This window comes from Argopecten irradians, chromosome 1, assembly GCF_041381155.1.
Source record: "Argopecten irradians isolate NY chromosome 1, Ai_NY, whole genome shotgun sequence".
In the NCBI taxonomy this organism is placed as follows: domain Eukaryota; kingdom Metazoa; phylum Mollusca; class Bivalvia; order Pectinida; family Pectinidae; genus Argopecten; species Argopecten irradians.
Window position 1 is genome coordinate 15,285,959 of NC_091134.1, and position 18,812 is coordinate 15,304,770.

The 18,812-nt window shown below is 36.3% G+C and overlaps 1 protein-coding gene across 4 annotated transcripts in view; it reads left to right on the plus strand.

Moving 5' to 3' along the window:
- LOC138318749 (dentin sialophosphoprotein-like) overlaps nucleotides 1-18,812 on the plus strand; it is a 44,562-nt gene that overhangs the window by 14,457 nt on the left and 11,293 nt on the right. The window contains exon 1 of one of the 4 annotated variants that reach the window (XM_069261433.1): nucleotides 12,743-12,831. The exons of the other annotated variants lie outside the window; for them this stretch is intronic. The gene's annotated coding sequence lies outside the window, so the exon portion shown is untranslated. Of the gene's footprint in view, nucleotides 1-12,742; nucleotides 12,832-18,812 lie in introns of those variants that run through there. 4 annotated transcript variants of the gene reach the window in all.

Below are 18,812 nucleotides of genomic sequence, written 5' to 3' on the forward strand. Positions count from 1 at the left end.
TCACATTATGGCATAGTCTACCTGATTAAGCAGGGGTTATCTTTCTTTGGAGTAGGAGTTATCTACCTTTCGAATAGGAGTTATCTATCCTTTTGGAGCAATATTTATCTACTCTTGGAAGCAGGAATTATCTATCATTTGGAACAGAAGTTGTCTAACCCTGTGAGCGTGAGTTATTTTGGGATAACAGTTATCTACCTTGAAGAAATGAGTTATCTGCCTATAGGATCAGCAGTTATCTACCTTTAAGAGTTATTTACTCTTTTGAACATATATCAATTGTTATGTCTCTGCTTTGTGTAAAATTTCATGTCATTTTCATAGAAGTATTATGATGCTTTTTGGTATCTATTTAGAAATTATTACCAATAAACGATGAAAGACAAATATGACTTAATGCTTACAAAACAAGATCTCATTAATTTAACTTCATTAAAGTTATTTGATGAAATGTTCTGAAATTTTTTATGAAATCTCAAAAAATTCAACACAAAAATCATATTAGTCTTATTGCACAGCTACAGAAAACTACATTAAGATGGAATTCAGAGTTGAAATGCTGGGAAAATCAATTTAGCAATGGACAGACTTGATGTTATGTGGTTTTGAGTTCTTAATATCATTGAAAATATTATAATGTCATGATCAATTTTCTCTGACTTGTTTAACATAAATGTTTTAGGGTTTCTTACTCTAGTTACATATACATGAATATTACATGGCTGATTTACTGGGTAACGGGCAGATCGTACGATAAAACACAACAATAAATGTTGATATCTTGTTCAGACAGATAGGGACCACATCAACAATCCCTTCTCCACTTTACCCTCGATTCACAAGGCCTCCATCAAGTATTAATCATCACTGTATTCACACAGGTATGCTAAAAACGGTTCACCGCTAAAAACTGGGTCAGATTCGATTTTTTTGGGCTGTTCACAACAAAGATTTTACCTGACACTGAATTAGTTTTCAGTGTATTCATTACGATGTCAATTTGAAAGGCGACTGTTCCGACATGTTTTGTCGTGAAATTTGTGTTACGGTGATGGCAGTACATTAAAGTTGTTACCATTGCCTGAGAATACTAAGGTAAAAAAATGACACTTAATTAGAAATAGATTTTAGATTCTGAATATCTGATTCAAATGTGATTGGATGCTTTTCTTTGATTCTAAATTGTCAGCAAATGGAAGCAATTCAAAGATAGGATTATAGGATGGGTAATGTTATCGAGGCTTATGTAACAGAGTGATTAAGTCAGATAGGACAGAGTGTCGGAAAAGTCAGGTCGGCCATGATGAGGGCATGTATAGATTTTGTGATGGATTTAGTGGATTACATGAGATGTTGGTCTATAATATCCCATTGGTCAGTTAAAAGTTGGTGTTCGGTTAAGCCAGACCGGGTCTGTAAAATCTGTGGTCAGTAAAGTTGGTGCTTGGTTAAGTCAGTTATTAGGAAAATGAGTGGTCAGTAATGGTCGTTGGGTATGTAGATCTAAAATCAGTGGTCAGTAAATTCACATCATTGGTGTGTAAAATCAGTGGTCAGCAAATTCAAGCCAGTGGTCATTAAAGGATATGATTATAAAATCAGTGGTCAGCAAGTTTATGTCAGTGGTTTGAAAATTCAGTGGTCAGTAAAGCTGGTGGTTGGTAAAGTCAGAGATCATTAAGAGCAGTGGTCAGTAAAATCAGTGGTCAGTAAAATCAATGATTGGTTAAACAAAGTTTCGTATACTAAATACACTTCAATTATTAGGAAACTTATTGCTCCAGGAAGCATTCCAAGTATAATTGAAAATGTTTTTATACTGTGGTTTATGATCTGATGGACTGACATTTTGTAATAGAAAATGTTTTTATATGGTGGTTTATGATCTGATGAACTGACATTCCAATGTATATTATATCAATGTTAATGTTGATTGATACCTGTACTGATGTTTTTAATATTGGGACATACCTGTGTGGTAGGAATGTTATAGAACATGTTCTACACACAGTCTTACAACTACTCTCCCACTCCTAGCCCAACCCATTCCCCATTGGCAATATTCATAAGTACATTGGGGACATTAGGAAGATAGTATTTTAATATTTAAGTGACAGTTCTGATTGTGGTTCATTTATGAACTAAAATGGTTACTCTGAAATGGAATGATCCTTAGAATAATAGGATATATCCATGTATATGAATGAGGGAACACACCAGTTCATGTAAATTGAGGATTAAGGGTGAAATTTGAACATGTAATATACAATAAGATGCAATACGACAAGATAGGATAGGAAGGTATGGGACAGACATTGTCAATTTATTAAATGCTCCTATTTCTTTGCTATCATAAAAATATTGAGCATTTTTTGTATGGTTCAAGATTGGAGAATATCAAGTTAATTAAGGGTTGTAGGGCATACTAGCTTACCCGTCGTTTTATAGAATAAATATCAGGAGTTCAAATGTTATGAATATCTGTTGTAATAATATGAGTTCTTGTGTATTGCAAAGGCCTGAAGTAGCATTCCGCTTGGCATGTCCCATTATATTTCTATATAATGACTATCTATACATACAGGTATTCAGGGATATATAATCCGGCGAGTCCTGGGTGACATTTCGGTTCGATTGGCCCACTAGGTGATTATACGACCTGTGTATGGGATGGTCGCCAGATACGATGGATTATACTACAGATTTTCTTAAACAAATGACGATCAATTTGTTGTGATCAATTCAGTGATCGGGGGGTTAAAAATAGCTCGGAATTAGTGGAACAATAGTTGAAAGGTCGTAAAATTCCTCCAAATGATTGGGACATTTCTGCATGTCAATAGGTTAGAAGGCCCCATGGAATTATAAAGAAAAAATAAGAATAAATCGCTATTGAATATGTTGTGTGACATATAGCACTTAAAGTTTTTAAGGGTGTTCCTATCGAAAAACTTTTGAAAAGTTTAAGATACAAAATGCAAAAAGCATGACATGAAAATTGGACCTCTTAACATCGGACATCTCTCTCACGATTTGAGCTTCTTAGCAACCAGCAGTTAAAAGTATTTCTTTTGATCAAAGGAAAAAAAATGAATATGAATCATAGAAATTATTTATTTTGTGCCTTGTATTTCACATCTGGTGTGATTCTATGAAGAATTTATCAGGTTTGTCTTTACCATTCTCAAAGTATTTCCTTGATCAAAGAAAAACAATGTTTAAATATGAATCACAGAAATAATATACATTTCACCTATCTCTTGTATTGATACAACGGCTTGATGCGTGAGATTGATAAACAGGCTGTACACTTGAATCTGTCAAAGACAAATATGTTTACACATTAATTATTAGCCTTTCTGTTTAAGTTATTTGCTCCGAACAAACAGGACTTTGTTTAATATTCTGTTTAAAGGATTGATAAATCTTGTGGTCACATTTATCAGTTATAGCATATGAAGCATTGAAGTTTCAGGGCAATATTCTAAGGGCTTAACCATGAATGGAAAAGTGATCAATAGGAATAAGTTGCAACAGTTTTTGTCAAAAATATATGATCTGTCTTGCATCTAGGCCTTGCAGAACACCTGTAGTCTACTTGTAAAAGAGAAACTGAGATGTTAGTTCTTTGGATAATTTCTTTGAAATCAGATATATTTTTAATATAGTGCTAATTTTGTAATGAAAAAAATGAAATGAAAACATTTTTAATTACATTTTTGAAATTATTCCAATGAAGATCACATTTGTCTATAATTTAGAAATTAGTTTCTGAAAAAAAAATCTAAAAAGTAGGAATTTTATGTATGAAGTACATTATTAAAAATATTTATTGGTTGCATCATAGAAAAAATGCCCTCCAGAATGAATCGAAATGTCAATTTCATGTTGATTACGTCAGTAAAGATCTGAATCTTTGACAGATGATATTGGTAACTATGCAGATATTCATGAGTCGTAGCGGTACATACCTGGACAAAACCGAATCTGTCGTATGAGTCAGAAACTTCAAGGCCAACCTGGATCTACAGGAGGTAGTTTAAACACCAAGAATTTTTAAGATTGGTACAATTAATTTGAGAAAAATTCCAATGGTAATTGTTCACAAGTGTAAGACTGTGATGATTTATTGCATAGAACTCATTTCCAAATGCTAAGAAACAATCAGTTGTTTTGAAAGTCAAAAGCCTTCCAAAAAAAGTAAAAAAGAATAATATTTATTGCCTAACAATTAAATAACATAAAACAATTTTCCAATGGGGTCCATAAGGGGGGAGTTCTTTATATATATATATATATATACACTGTATATAGGACATTTGGATCACATTGGCTGAGTAGTTTAAAGATGTCTTACATTCTTCGTTAACCTTCACTTTTCTTAGGTACCATATTTTATCTAATAAGCACCCAGGGCATTTAAAAAATAAAAAAAAATAAAAAGGTGCTTTATCAGACGAAATTATTGCAAAGCAAAGGGCAAACCTATACAGTTTTGATAGTTTTAGTCTTCAGTCAATTGAAATTGATCAGGCCTCAAAAGGGGGAGGGGCGCTAATAGGGACATGGGCGTTTATTGGGTCGAATGCTGTCATTGCATATTACAGAGTTAATTCTCTTTTGGTAGATATCTTTTATGACATCATTATTTTGTGAGCACATCGTTTTTTAACTGAAAAGTATGAAGTACCCTTTGATTTTGAAGAGTTCTACGTGCCGTCACGTTATCGTTTCTGGGCATGCGTATCTTCTGAATCATATGACATCACAATCTATTCCTACCGGCAAGGGCAGATAACTCTGTAATATGCAATTAAGGAATACCGTATTTAGGATATTTTAAACAATCTAAACCAAAGTTAACAAATCACTTCTCGTTTTTAGCAAAATGAAATATTTTGACCTGCATATCAACAGCTATATGGTATATACCAGACAATCAAGTTAAGAATTTGAAACCTTTATTGCCTAGAGTTCAAACCGATATCGCATAAAATTAACCTTCTGAATTATAATTACCTACATGTATATCATTTCTTCATTTTGATTTATCTTTAATCAAGTAATAATTGATCAAAATTAGCATCATTCTGATATCTGACATTGGTGGCAGTAGCCGTCTTAAATATAAGCACCTTCCACTTTTCCTCATTCGTTTTGAAAACCTTGAATAAGACAATTGTTTTTTAGGCCTACTATAGTATGTCCTTATATAGTCATTGTGTCCTGTGTTGGGTTGTATAATTACGACCACCAGTACTTATAACTGATGTCAATCATGCGTGCCGGTGATCAGTCAGTCACGTTATGGATGAGGGAACTATATCTAGTGATATATAGTTGATGAATGTTTGTTTGGATTGATTGTGGATACCACTGGATGTTTAATTAAAGGGATTATACAAAAGGCACTAAAGACATTAAAAAGTTGAAAGCGGAGAAAAATAGACTTAACGGCACCATGCATGCAGCTGCTTAATTAATTAAGGACTCGTCGGTAAACCTAATTAGCCAATTAGAGTCATAACGTTCTTTTAGAAGTACAAGTAAATTGAAAAACAAACTTAAATAGATTTAAGCAAAATGCTAGTATTAGATGAACCATGTTTTAAGACTAAAAATTTTGTTGAGCTTTTTAATTAAGTCTTTACTTTGAATGAAAGGTGGTTTTGTTAGGTACCTTATGTAAATTGGCAGGGTCATTTAAGGACATGCCAGAGTTCAAAGCAGTAGACAATGTTTGAAACCAAGATTCGTGATCAGTTATAGGAAAAGCGTGATGTATTTTTCAAATTTTCAAAGGTGTATGTCAAGGTGATACCATTGGTCACTCTGCAACAGACATGGGGAGACATTTGAAAAAGCTTTAAATTGTCTTAAGAGTTCAGAGTCTCTGAGTTAGAGCCCTATTGATGCTGTTGTTGATGACATGTAAGATTGATGTTAAATTTTAGAGAGATTTTAGAGAGATGATACTGATTTTATCATAGCCACATTGATAGTATTTATTCAAGCAACTTACGCCTCTTAGATGCGAGTTTAAAACAAAAGTTAGTCATGCAATTGACATATGCACTGACCGTATGTCATCGATTTTTCAAGAATCAACATTTGATGTGCAAAGTCTTAATCTCTTCTTGGTGTTTATACTTATAAAAATCCGTCAAAACGGCTGGTGAAACTAGAATAATAACAAATACTTCAATTCACACGGGATATTTGTGTGAAGTTTGTCCCTAATAAAAGTTGAGAACATTTTAGCAAGTTTCTTTTTTACCTCCCACCATTGAGAGAGGTGTGTCCCATACAGAGGTCATCAAGTACATGTAAAGAGCAGTCTGGGTCAGCAAGGTGTTTGATTCAAGTGCAAAACTAAATGTATAAGAAGAATTACCTACTGGAAGCTTGAGCTGGAGTGTTAATGAGACAGAGTATCAGTAATGTGAGAAGGGGTCACAAGGTGCATCCCCAGATATTCCCATCAACTAAAAAAATATTCTACGATATGTCTGAACTGTTATGCTACCACTGATTGAAAAATATCCATTTTATATGCTATGCTAAGTCACCAAAACTGAACTCTAAGATTCTTTGCAATATTCGGAAGAATTATAAATAAAAATTTGCTGATATATTTACTCTAAACTTACAATTCATGCTGATATTTACTCATACAATCGGAATTTCTGATAAATTTCTACCTCAAGGTCGCAAGTTTAAAACCAACATGGTGGCATGAAGCTGAGACTCTGTGAGGTATTGACCACAGATTGGTTGTTTTCTCAAGGTTGTCTGGTTCTCTCTGAAACCTTGGAAACATGGCACATCCTTGGATGTTAATAGGAAGACAAAATTAAAATCAGTTTTACAATGAGCAATATCATAATTTGGTTAAAGTATTTCTGTCTTTATATGTGGCATCATCATCAATTTTCATTTATTTTTAAAGTTGCACATCTAAAACCAAGGGAGGTAATTTTAGAACAATACATGGTACTGATCAGTTTGAAAATCTTCTCTTTAACTAGGTGTTTCCAAGATGGCATCAATGGTGAAAAAAAATCTTCTCTCTTGATCAGTAATTTCTTTCTTTAAATTTCATGTTACAAGATAGGAAAAGAATAATTGAATTTGAAAGAAAATTGTAGAGCATGAGAAGTGTTTTAGACAGTGGTGATATTCCACACCTGATAAACAGCTGTTGGATGGTGTACCCTCATGTAGTAAGATGGGGGATCAATGTAATACAGGAATGTAATTAGCCACAGAAGTAGTTTATCTTTATAAAAACACCATTTACTGAAAGTGGAAGTGGCAACATCACAGGGACGTCTTTGGTTTAGATGGAGAATCAATATTAATGTGTAATCTCTCCATTAATTATTCAATGTTTTATCCGATGGAATCACCTTGATGTAACGTAACTTAATCAAAAAACTTTTCCAGTTTGAAAAGGAAATGTGTTGCATGGCTCGTTATAGCAACTCCTAAAGCATATTTCAATTCAGAGCTTCACACATTTGCTAAATACTTAGAGTTTAGGGAAGAAGGGATGGAACAACTGGTTCAAATGTTGACTATATAGTGGGTGGGTGGGTTATTTTCAAAGTTCTGTATGTTTCGGTGGGATAGCACTATAATGACCTTGATGATCATAGCAAGTAAAAGATTTATCCAAACTAGTTGTCAGATAAATCTTTATTTATATTATTTATAGATATATTGTAACACTAACACATTATTGACAATATTGTTATGATTTTTGAGACAAATCACTTAGGTAAATTAATTCAGGTAAATGTTCTACACATGAGAGTATGCTTATTATATGATACGCACACAAAAATGTGTGTCGTCACAGACGATCACAGCTATATTGAATCTCAAATAAAAGGATTAATTCCTTAAGAGCAATTTTAAAAGTTGACCAACTTCAATGCGGTGTTGGGCTAGGGGGCATGTATTGTTATGATTTTTGCAATATCATAGTTAGGTCATTGGATCTAAGGATCTAATTCTTCTAACAAAGTCGGCCAAAAGGATGTGGTAGATTTTAACATTAGGCTGCGAGGGTTTTACATTAGTCTCCATGTTGTTGCCTTTTAGGCAAACATAACTATTGATAAATACCAGGCACAAGTTAAAGTACAAGGAAACAGCTAATGGATGCCCTCGAGAAACAAAGAAAACAGGTATTGTTGAAAAACACATTGTACTATAACCTATTTGTTGTTGAAGAATATTTATCAGAAATGTTTTAGCCAGAAGAAAATCTTTTATTATTCTTTTATTTCTTCCTTGCTTCTGAGGTACAAAACTTTGCAGCTTTTATATACAGGCATTTTTATTGCAGTTTTAATGTTGGGGAATCATCTTGTGTTAGGTTTATCATTGTTTTATGGCGTTGAAGTTCCTGAGGACATTGGACATATGGTGAAGGTCATTAGTAAGGTCATTACTATAGACACACCTCACCCTGTGGAAACTGGACATCAGAATGTGTCAAAACTTATGATGGATGAGATCTGACCGCTACTGACCACTGATGTGTAATATGTCCAGTCAATGTGTCTGAACTCTGACCCTGTCACGATTGACCTTAAGTCTATTAATAACCTTCATAAATAGAATTTAGAAGTCATTTGTTAAGTGTATTTTATTGTGTTAGGAGTAAATAAAAGCTATATTGCTAATAACAGATACATTGCCCCCTTCCCTCTCCACACACCCCGTCTCCCTACCCCCTCTACCCAATTCTCTCCCTACCTTCTCTACCAACCCTTCCCTCTCCTCACCCCTCTCCCTACCCCTTCTACCAACCCCTTCCCTCTCCCCAACACTCCACACACCCCTCCCCCTCCCTACCTCTTCTACACACCCCTCTCCTCTCCCTACCCCCCTCTACCAACCACTTCCCTCTCCCTACCCCCTCTACCTACCACTTCCCTCTCCCCACCCCCTCTCCCTACCCCCCTCTACTAACCCCTTCCCTCTCCCCACCACTCCACACACCCCTTCCCCTCCCTACCCCTTCTTCCTCTCCCACCCCCCCTACCCCTTCCCTCTCTCCCTACCCCCTCTATCCACCACTCTCCTCTCCCTACCCCCTCTATCCACCCCCCTCTCTACTCTCCCTCTCCCCCCCCCCTCTACCACCACTTCCTTCTCCCTACCCCCTCTACCCTCCCTCCCCCTCCCTACCTCCCTCTACCCACCCCTCCTCCTCTCTCCCCACCCCTTCTACCCATCCCTCCCCCTCCCTACCCTGTCTACCCACCCCTCCCCTCTCCCTACCCACTCTTCCCACCTCTAACCCCTCTACCCACCCTTCTCCTGTCCCCCTTTCCTACCCTTCCCTTCCTTCTTCACACCCAATCTACCTACCTCCTTTCCATACTCTACTTAATTGTTATCCTATTACCATGTTTGACTTTTACCAGTAAAACACAATTCCAGCTGTTCATTGTACAGATCTGTAAATCAAAGACTTACAGTACTTTTGGGACCCAAAGTCTTTATAAGAAATAGAGTTCTAATAATGGATTATTCCCCTCTCCTAATTTGAAATAAGAATCTGACATATCATTGCAGTGACCAAACCAATAGAAGTATAATTGTATGAATATTTTCTAACATTCCAGACAAAGATGACAAGTTAAACTCACTACATTAGCAGTGATTATATTCCCAGTAGGTGTCCAGATGGTCAGCAATTCTTGACCAGCTACAGCTATCCAATCAAATCCTCTGGCCATTAGGGTTGGCATTAGATTTGCATTAAGGCTTACAGATTACTGGAGTTGCTAAGCCCTGCAATGTTAATTAGCAAGTGTCATATGTATAAAGATGTTGAAACAAAATGTCCATAGAATAACTATAGGGCATCTTTTTAGATTAGCATGTAGTGGTCTGGATATTAATTTTGACTGACCAGCTTTGGTTTCCATGTCATGGTTTTATACAGCTGATTGGATTCTTGACCTTGCTGCTGTGTCCAGTTTAAGGCCATGTAATCATGGAATTGATCTTGACCAGTGACCCAGACTGGACAACATATATAGATGGCCACAGGGTATGATGGTCAAGAATGATGGTGTTAAAATGGACATGATTGTGAGCTGTCAACACATGGCCAGACTTCAGGAGGAGGGATCTTAAATAGGATTTCCTATGTTTTGAATGGTGTGTAACTAGAGAGGTTTGTGTGTATGTCACTTTGTAATTGTGAAAGTCAAACTTGGCTGGATATGGCACTGATCAGTACTGAGGTTTTAAAACATGGCTAGATGTTATAGCTGCACAGATTGACAAGGCTCCATTGGACCAGAGCTAAACTCAAATTAATATACAGGTAATTTACTATAGTTTATATTATCTATGCTATGTATAATTGTAAACACTTACTCTCATTTATATTACTGTAAAACCAAAAAGGGACCATGCAAAAATGTCCTTTATAGACAGGTGTCCTTTGTACAGAGGACAATGAACATAAAACATGTCATAAAATCGGGTTGTTGAGTCTGTCCTTTACACAGAGTTCAATTAACATTGTGAGTTGTATAAAATGGGGTTGTTGAGCCTGTCCTTTATGGACAGGTGTCCTTTATATAGAGGTCAATCAACATAGCGAATTGTATAAAATGGGGTTGCTGAGTCTGTCCTTTATAGACAGGTGTCCTTTATATAGAGATGTCATTTATAGCAGGTTTTTACTTTGTATATAGCTTAATTCTGGTCTCCACTGACTTTCTTCACTTTTCATAATTGGATTATGATTATTTTGAAGAATTTTCCAATTTCTTAAGAATCTATTTAACCAGGTTCCACTATAGATGTTAGAAATAATTAATAATGAGTTTCATTGATGAGCCATTGTCTGAAACTTTTCAAAAAGCTATTTTTAACATCATTCAGCGTATTTATCATAGAGAGAGCCGTCTGTTAAATTAAGATAAGATGTTAATCAAAAATTGTAGCTAATGGTCCTAAATAGACCTACAGGTCAATATGTGTTAAAATTGACCATTGTGAACTCCAACACATTGATCTTATTTACATTAGTATATAGTCTGTTGTTATACAAAGGTGTCTGCTTAGGCAGGTTTCACTGTAATGTATTCTGATCGACAGTTTATCAGAACATGAATGCCATACCAGAACTGATCCTCAGAAAATTACAGGTGTAGATGTACGAAATGGACATTTGACCAGTGGTCAACTGACTGTGACTAAGTCTTTTGAGTGGACATAATACTGTAGTAAATCTTGAAATAGCCACTAGACTTGGTTTGAGAGATAGCCTGGAGGAGGGTGTGCTTGGTTGGCTGACCCCGGGTGTATACCTGTATCACACGACAAGGCTGATCTGAAGATGTTGACTTACGGCATTAAGGCCTTATTAAGACTGGTTAACATGTTTGTGTATTGACTCAGTAAAAACGTTCAAATACTTGATCTGTCGAATGTTTGACGTCAGTGAGGAGTGTACGGCTGTGCGATATGATCCGTGCTCTTGGCAGGAAATAAATAATATCCTCTACCTTTGAATGTCGTAAAGTGACACAAAATATTTCTTGATGAAGATATATGATATTGAATAAAAATATCGTGAAATAGAAACAGCTAACATAAATGATTTGAATGTTTATGAGTTGCCTATTTCATTTAACATCAAACGGGAAAATATCGGAATTTTTGTCATAAATTCTTTATATATGTATACATATTCTGTATATATTAAATAACTCATTTCCATTGCAAATCTTTATGTATAAAATGAAAAAATGTAATAACACCTTGACTTGTCAATTTTTTATTTCACATTTGATTCATCGTAGTTTCCTGATTGTAAAACTTAAAAACACCTGAAAGGTACATATACATGTACTAAGTATTCTGTTGTATTTAGGAACTAAGGATTCTGACTTTAAATGTAAATATAGCCATAAACATTAATACCTGGTACTTTTCCTTTTTACAATCAAACAACTGATGATACAGCCTCTATATATCACCTTGCTGATACAGATCATGCTTCTTTAGCCACGCTGGAGACCCGTGTTTCTTGCTGGACAGAACTGTCCCTTTACCATAGGTTTCGGGTGGTGTTACATCCTCATGCTTGTCCATAGAGCCATTTAGTTTCTTGTAATAGACAACAGTGTATGTGGTCATTTATGTCTCATTTTCAGCACCACAATTATGATGTTTATACCACTTTAGTATCCACTATGGTCCAATGTTTTACACCACATGGCTTCTATGGTTTGTTCATCATGAAGATAGGGCCATCATGTTAGCTTATTGGGGTCCTCTAAGGCCTAAGGTTGAGAACCATATAGGCTCATTGGTTTGTCCATTATAAGGTCCATTATGGCTGCTATAGGGTCCTGTAAGGTCCAATATTCAGCACCATATAAGCTCTATGGTTTGTCCATGGGTACATGGCGGGTGCTATGGGGTCTTCCAAGGCCTAAGGTCTACACCGTATGCCCTATCCTTTAGTTCGTGAGCTTTGACACTGTCCCATTGATTGTGTCGACATCACACGAGATAAGTGGTATTTAATTCCTGTTATTCGTGATTATTTTTCGGGTAGTGTATTACATATAGGTGGGAGTGTTAACATGATGGTAATCAACGTCAGGTGAATACAATGGAATTATCAATGTTTTTGTGGGGGTGTCACACCAGGCCAAGCCTGTCCCAGGGGAGTGCTTTCAAAATGATCAAATTTAAATGTCAGGAGATGGTTGATTTTCAAAGTCAGTGGTAATGATAATTTTAGTTTATAGTGGTATCTGGAATATGGAGAAAACATTGGAAACTGTAAGTTGCTGAAATTGTCAATGTATTATGTTACAATATGTGTACAGAGGGTTTAATTCGTAATGATAACCATAGTCTTTCGCTTAATGTAAAAAGTTTTATCTTAATAGATAACTTGAATATTACTTCAATTTAACATGGGTTATTACCATATAGTGTATCTAGAGTTGTATAGTGATGGTTTCGAATGGGGCAGTTGGTGGTGACTAGAAGGTAGAGAGTCTAGAGAGCGATTTGAAGTCTTCGGTTTAAACCCGAATCTGGCGGTGCACTAATCCGCTTGTTCTGTAAATGTCCTAGCTTACAGCAATGCCTGTATATTTGTAAAGCTGAGTACATTTACTTTCCTTAATAGGCACTAATGTAATAGAGTCTATGATTAATTATTAAACTTCAATCACTGCCTCTGCTGGGGATTGAACTTTGCACCTGGAGCGAGTTCGAAGCTAAAGAGCAGCTCCGTTCAGCAGAGTTAGATATTGTGGTGGGACATTAACACAAGTTTACCTGGTTTGTGTGAATATGATAGGTTAGTGTTTGTTAGTGTACACAAATGAGGTCCGTCTTGTCCATAATTAGATAATAATATAACTGTGATGGTAAAAAAATCAGCTGATTCATTATAATCTAATAATAGGCGGTGTTTATCTGGGAACAAGATACCATGTACAGGTATTAGTGTACACTGGAATTAAAGGAGCTGTCTTTTGAAGTGGAAGAATGTCCCCAAAGTTATCTAGATAATTCCCCGATATGTCCCCGCTAACAATACGTCGCTATATCTTTTACACCAATAATGATTTTCAAAAGACTGGGACATATTCAGGTAACACGTTGGGTTCGACAGAATTGCATGTCATAATTACCGTATAATAGAGCTGGGTCACATCCAGTGTGTTTATATATGGTTGTATAGAGGACATCACCATCTCTCACCCTCCCTTCCAAAAAATATGTCACAAGCTAAGAATAACATTGAACTAGGGCATTGTGTTAACATGTTTGTAATATTTTAGAAATTTCTCCTGGATGTCAGGATTTGATTTAATCTACATGTTCCTAGATATGCTTTCAACTTCTTGACCTGCTTTCCTCTCTCTAGACTAGCCACCAGGCCCTAAGTTGTTGATAAGACTTTCTCAACAGAGTTTTTTTACTAGATTATCTCCCCCTAGTTTGAAACATAGAATCAGAAATGTAGTAGAGACAAAAATGTTCAAGCCAAATTTTAGTGATTTCTTTGCAATATTTTAGAGACAGGTGGCCAGTGTACCCCCTCTCTCTCCCCAACCAAAATTTTGTATGTCTACTGACTATCTCTTTACTCGGTATATATAGACTAGTTCCATGTCGTAAAACGATGTGAACAAGAGAGATGTCAAAATTGCTGATGGTAGTTGCAAATTTATAACAAGAAAACCTCTCTATATATTTTGAAATGCCGTTCTACGACAGATTTATGAAAAACAAATCGGCATTTTCGGCGATCACGTTGTCCTAAAAATCTCATTTTGAGTTGTAAGAACATTTTATGTATTATTTTTGTCATTCGGACCCAAAATTTACTTCGTATTATCCGAGTTCTTCGAGTTTTTCGCATTCAAATTTTCCGAGTTTTTAAACAAATATAAAAAGGTAATTCGATCGGGACTGCCAAAGCACTTCATATTAAGCCGGGTTGTCGAATTATCCGAGTTCGTATCAACCAAGTTCCACTGTATATACATGTCGGTTAAGTTATGTTGAAGTAACCTTATTGAGACAATAAACAAAATTATCTTTAAGCTGGAGGTCTTAATGCAGAGGTGCCACTAAAGCAGGTTTTAATTGAATTTGGTCACAATAAGTGCCCATCATATTTTCTATAATTTTAGCACACCCTGAAGGATTATTGGGTTATATACAGTATATATATGTATACCCGGTAAGACAGCTAAGGTTGACAGAGTGTTACAGTCAATACGATGTTTCTCAGTGACAAGGGCAATATCTATTGGACCTCTGCCACTCGAACCATTTATAGAGATATGTTAATTACGCCGATCTTTTGATCGCACATATTTTTACAGGGACGAGTCGGTTTAACTGTAAAATTGTCTTCTCTGTAATGTATCTGCTTTAACGATCAAATTTTTTTGGGAAATTAAATTTTAACTCTGCACATAGGTAGTTTTAGTTGAAGGATAATTGTTTTTGGCAGATAAGATCAAGAAGATCTTCATACTATTTTGTTCAGGTCTGACAAGTGAGTTGATGCAGGAATGAGTCAATTTGTGATAAATTAAGTGTTTACATTATGTTGTAATGACAGGTGTTGGAGTAATATTTTGAAATAATAATTTGCCTGGATCCATTCTTCCTAAGATATTGTTCCATTTGATTTAGACTCATAATAACAAAATTTGCGTCATTACAATTTGACAAGTGTGGGAATGATGTTTTCATTGGTTATCTGTCTGTAAACTATTTTTAGATGTCAGGTGAGAGAGTATAATTAGGTAATTGTCAATACCAGAATATTCTTGACCTATATTTCTCAATACATGTAATGTAAAAATAAGTGTTAAGGGGAGATAATTTAACGCACAGTGTATTTTAAAAATAGGTGTACATTTTACTGTATTTGAGTTTTGTTTTTGAACATATGAGGGAGGTATAGTTATAGCTTAACAGATACCTCTACAAAGCTTAGAGACAATTCAGTCTAAGAGTAAATTAAAACTTGCACATATTTCAGGAATAAACCTGTTGTGATAGAAATTATATAAGTCGGTTTTACTGTGATATGCCAGAAAATCCCAAGGTGGTGAAATGTATGAAATGTTCAAACTCGCTGTCCGCCATTACACATAGTGGTCGGATGCCTTGTATGCCGAACGCTGGCCCATGCTCGTGAAGAAAAGAAAATTTTGTCTAGAACTACTCAAATCGCTTTTACATTAGTGTGTTTACCTTATTTATTAAGATGCATGTTCTTGTCTGAAAATAATTTCATCAACTCCTCGGTGGTTATGTATTGCATTTGTTTAATGTGCATGACTTTGGCTGGGGTATGGGTACAGCGTACATGTTGTACCTGCTTAATCTTATTGATCAAAGATTTGGAATTTCAATGTTGTCAATCAAAATACTTAACATTGTCATGATATTTGTCAATATTTCTTGTTACATGTTTCATAAGAATATGCAGAAAATATATGTCATACATTTATGTCATATTTTGCTTCGTGGTTATGTAACAGAATTAGCTTCACTGAATTCCTTTAAGTTGTAGATAAATTTTAGAGAAACAGATTTTCTTTGACTGTAAATTAAAGCTAGGTACTAAGGTCCTAAAATGTAGGGATTTGAGAGCTGCTGTATGACTTTTTAAGTTCAAAAAAAAAATAGTATTGTGAATTTTAAGGAAGTTTGAGTTGTTTATGACCGAACATTAGCTCCATCAGTTGCTTATGACCATAGCTAGCTAAGTACTGGTACTACAATTGTATAAGTAAGTTACCGAGGCCTTTAACTTTCCTATAATGTACTTAGGTATATGTACAGATCATTACAGACATCCTTAAGGCGCCACATGATTGAAGCCAGTTAATAGAGCCAGACTGGGATCATTACTGGTCCCACTAGCCATTAGGGCTGCCCTTACAGCCCCTATTTAGTGATTGTAAGCCATGCCTATATATAATGTGGATGTAAATGACTTTAATGGCCGGTGCTCTCAGCCAGAAGGCTAATTATAAAATGACCGCCTGATTGATGTGTATTTTGTACGGTTTATATCTGAACAGGACTTATGGAAGGATGGCTCTCACAACTGAGTTATTGTGTTTCACAAATCTATGTGTCACTCTAGGCAGTTAGAGTCATTCAGTGTACAAGTTCCCAGGACTTCAGCAAATCTACCCAACCAATTGTCACCTGTATTTACCTTGATTGTTCGCCCAGGTGAAGAAGGCCTTTAGACTCCGTCCCTTAGCTTTATAGTCCAGATTTACGATAGCTAGAACATCTCAACTTTAAGTGTTGGTGACCGTTGGTGTCTCTATTGTCAGTATGAAGCTTGGATAGGTATCCTACGGGGTGTCAGTTCAGTGAGATAACACTATAAATTTAGACTAACATCATCACAAGGAGACAAATACAAGTCTACAGACTTAACTTCTCTCTCACACATCACAACAAACGGAGGGAAGGCGTGCCACAGTTAGATTGTGTTCTATTATATATTCTGCATGTTGATGTGATCCTTATAACCTTTATCTGTTTTTTTGGGGGGATGACCTTGGGATTACAGACGACCTTGGGATTACAGACCCACTGGTGGTATGGTGGCTTACATAACCACCCTGGTGTACTCCCCAGTAGGCTGTAATCAGCCTGTCTCTTCAGTATTTATTGTGCCTATTTTGAGAACTGAAGCCTCCCTGTTATCTGTTTGTTTATCACTCTACCCTGTGCCCCTGACCCATATACCCCCCACTCTGTTCGCCTCCCCGCCTCCCCGACATAATTGAATATAATTCCAATACTTCACCCCAACAACCCACTGTCCCACCCAAACACCCCAAACCATCTTAGCAATTCTCTGTTTCCCCCTCTACCTCAATCACCCCAGTCTTCAGTGCCAATTCCCATTCATCTATCAAGTGATGGGCCATTCAGTCAAGCCACTTATTCACTCACAATTAAACCCTCCCAACTGTATATATCCTGGTACAATGTAAGGTTCACAGATTTTATGGTGGAGGGAGGGAGGGGGGGAGGGGTTTACTCAGCTCAGCTGTTGTGGGGAGCGGGATCAGCAAGCTGAACACTATATTCCCAACAGAGATAGGGGAGAGTAAGTAGGGGCTATATCTCTCCCAGTAGAGAAAGGGGAAAGGGGAAGGGTGGGGATGAGGGGTTGTGTGTCTCTCTAAGAGGAGAAAGGGGATACCTACTATCTTCCTGTAGAGGAAGAGGAAAGTGAGAAGGATTGAGGGAGGGGCAATATCTCTCACCATAGAGAAAGGGGATATCTACTATCTCATTGTAGAGGGAAGGGAGAGTGATTATGGAAGGGGGAAGGGCTGTATATTATTTCCCTGTGTAGGGAGAGGAAGAATAAGGAGGGTGGGGGATGGGCTGTATACTATCTCTCTGTGGGGGAGGGGGACTGATCGGCTGTCTGGGAGGGGCGGGTTCAGTCTGCAGTGAAGACAACTTTACACCTATGAGTCATCAGAGAAGAAATGTTAGACATTTCACCCAATTTAAAGTTTCATCCTTTAATACTCTCAACACCTGCAAAAATAATAGAAATATGCCAAAAAGTGTTAGATACCAGGAATTCAATTATCTCGCTGGCCATGACATCTGAATAGCATTGTTGTGGGTCAGTACAATGTAACGGTACAAAATAAAATTCCTACAAGGACTATCGTATGATGTTTTTATATTCTCCACTATCATAGTAACTGGTATAGTAGCATTACCTTGAATTATTGGAAGTTTATTTCAAAAGACAAAAATAGATGGATTTGTGATATTGTAAGTGCAAAATTGTTCAATAAAAGATCATAACATCTCCATACATATTTAGGTCAAATCTGTCTATAAGGACCACCCAAGAGACAAGGGGAAAATGGTCTCTATAGACAAGTGGGCTATTTGAGACCTTCGAAAATCTTCATAATTTCCTTACCTTATTCGACCCAAGAAGCGCAAATGTCCCTATAAGCACCCCTTCCCCTTACATTTGAAATTAGGGAGATCAATGTTGTGAAAATTGTATTAGATTATCTCCCTTTAAATCAGGCATCATGAAAGCGACTTAAGTTGTAAAACTCACTTCTGCAGTCATGTTACTTAATGGGACAGATACAGTAGTGAATTATCTCCCTTTGCTTAATATCTAGAATCAAACGTCATTAAGAAAAACCTTATAAAAGTTTTATTTTATCGATGATTTTAATGTTGTAAGGTCTGGCGGCCAGTTTAAT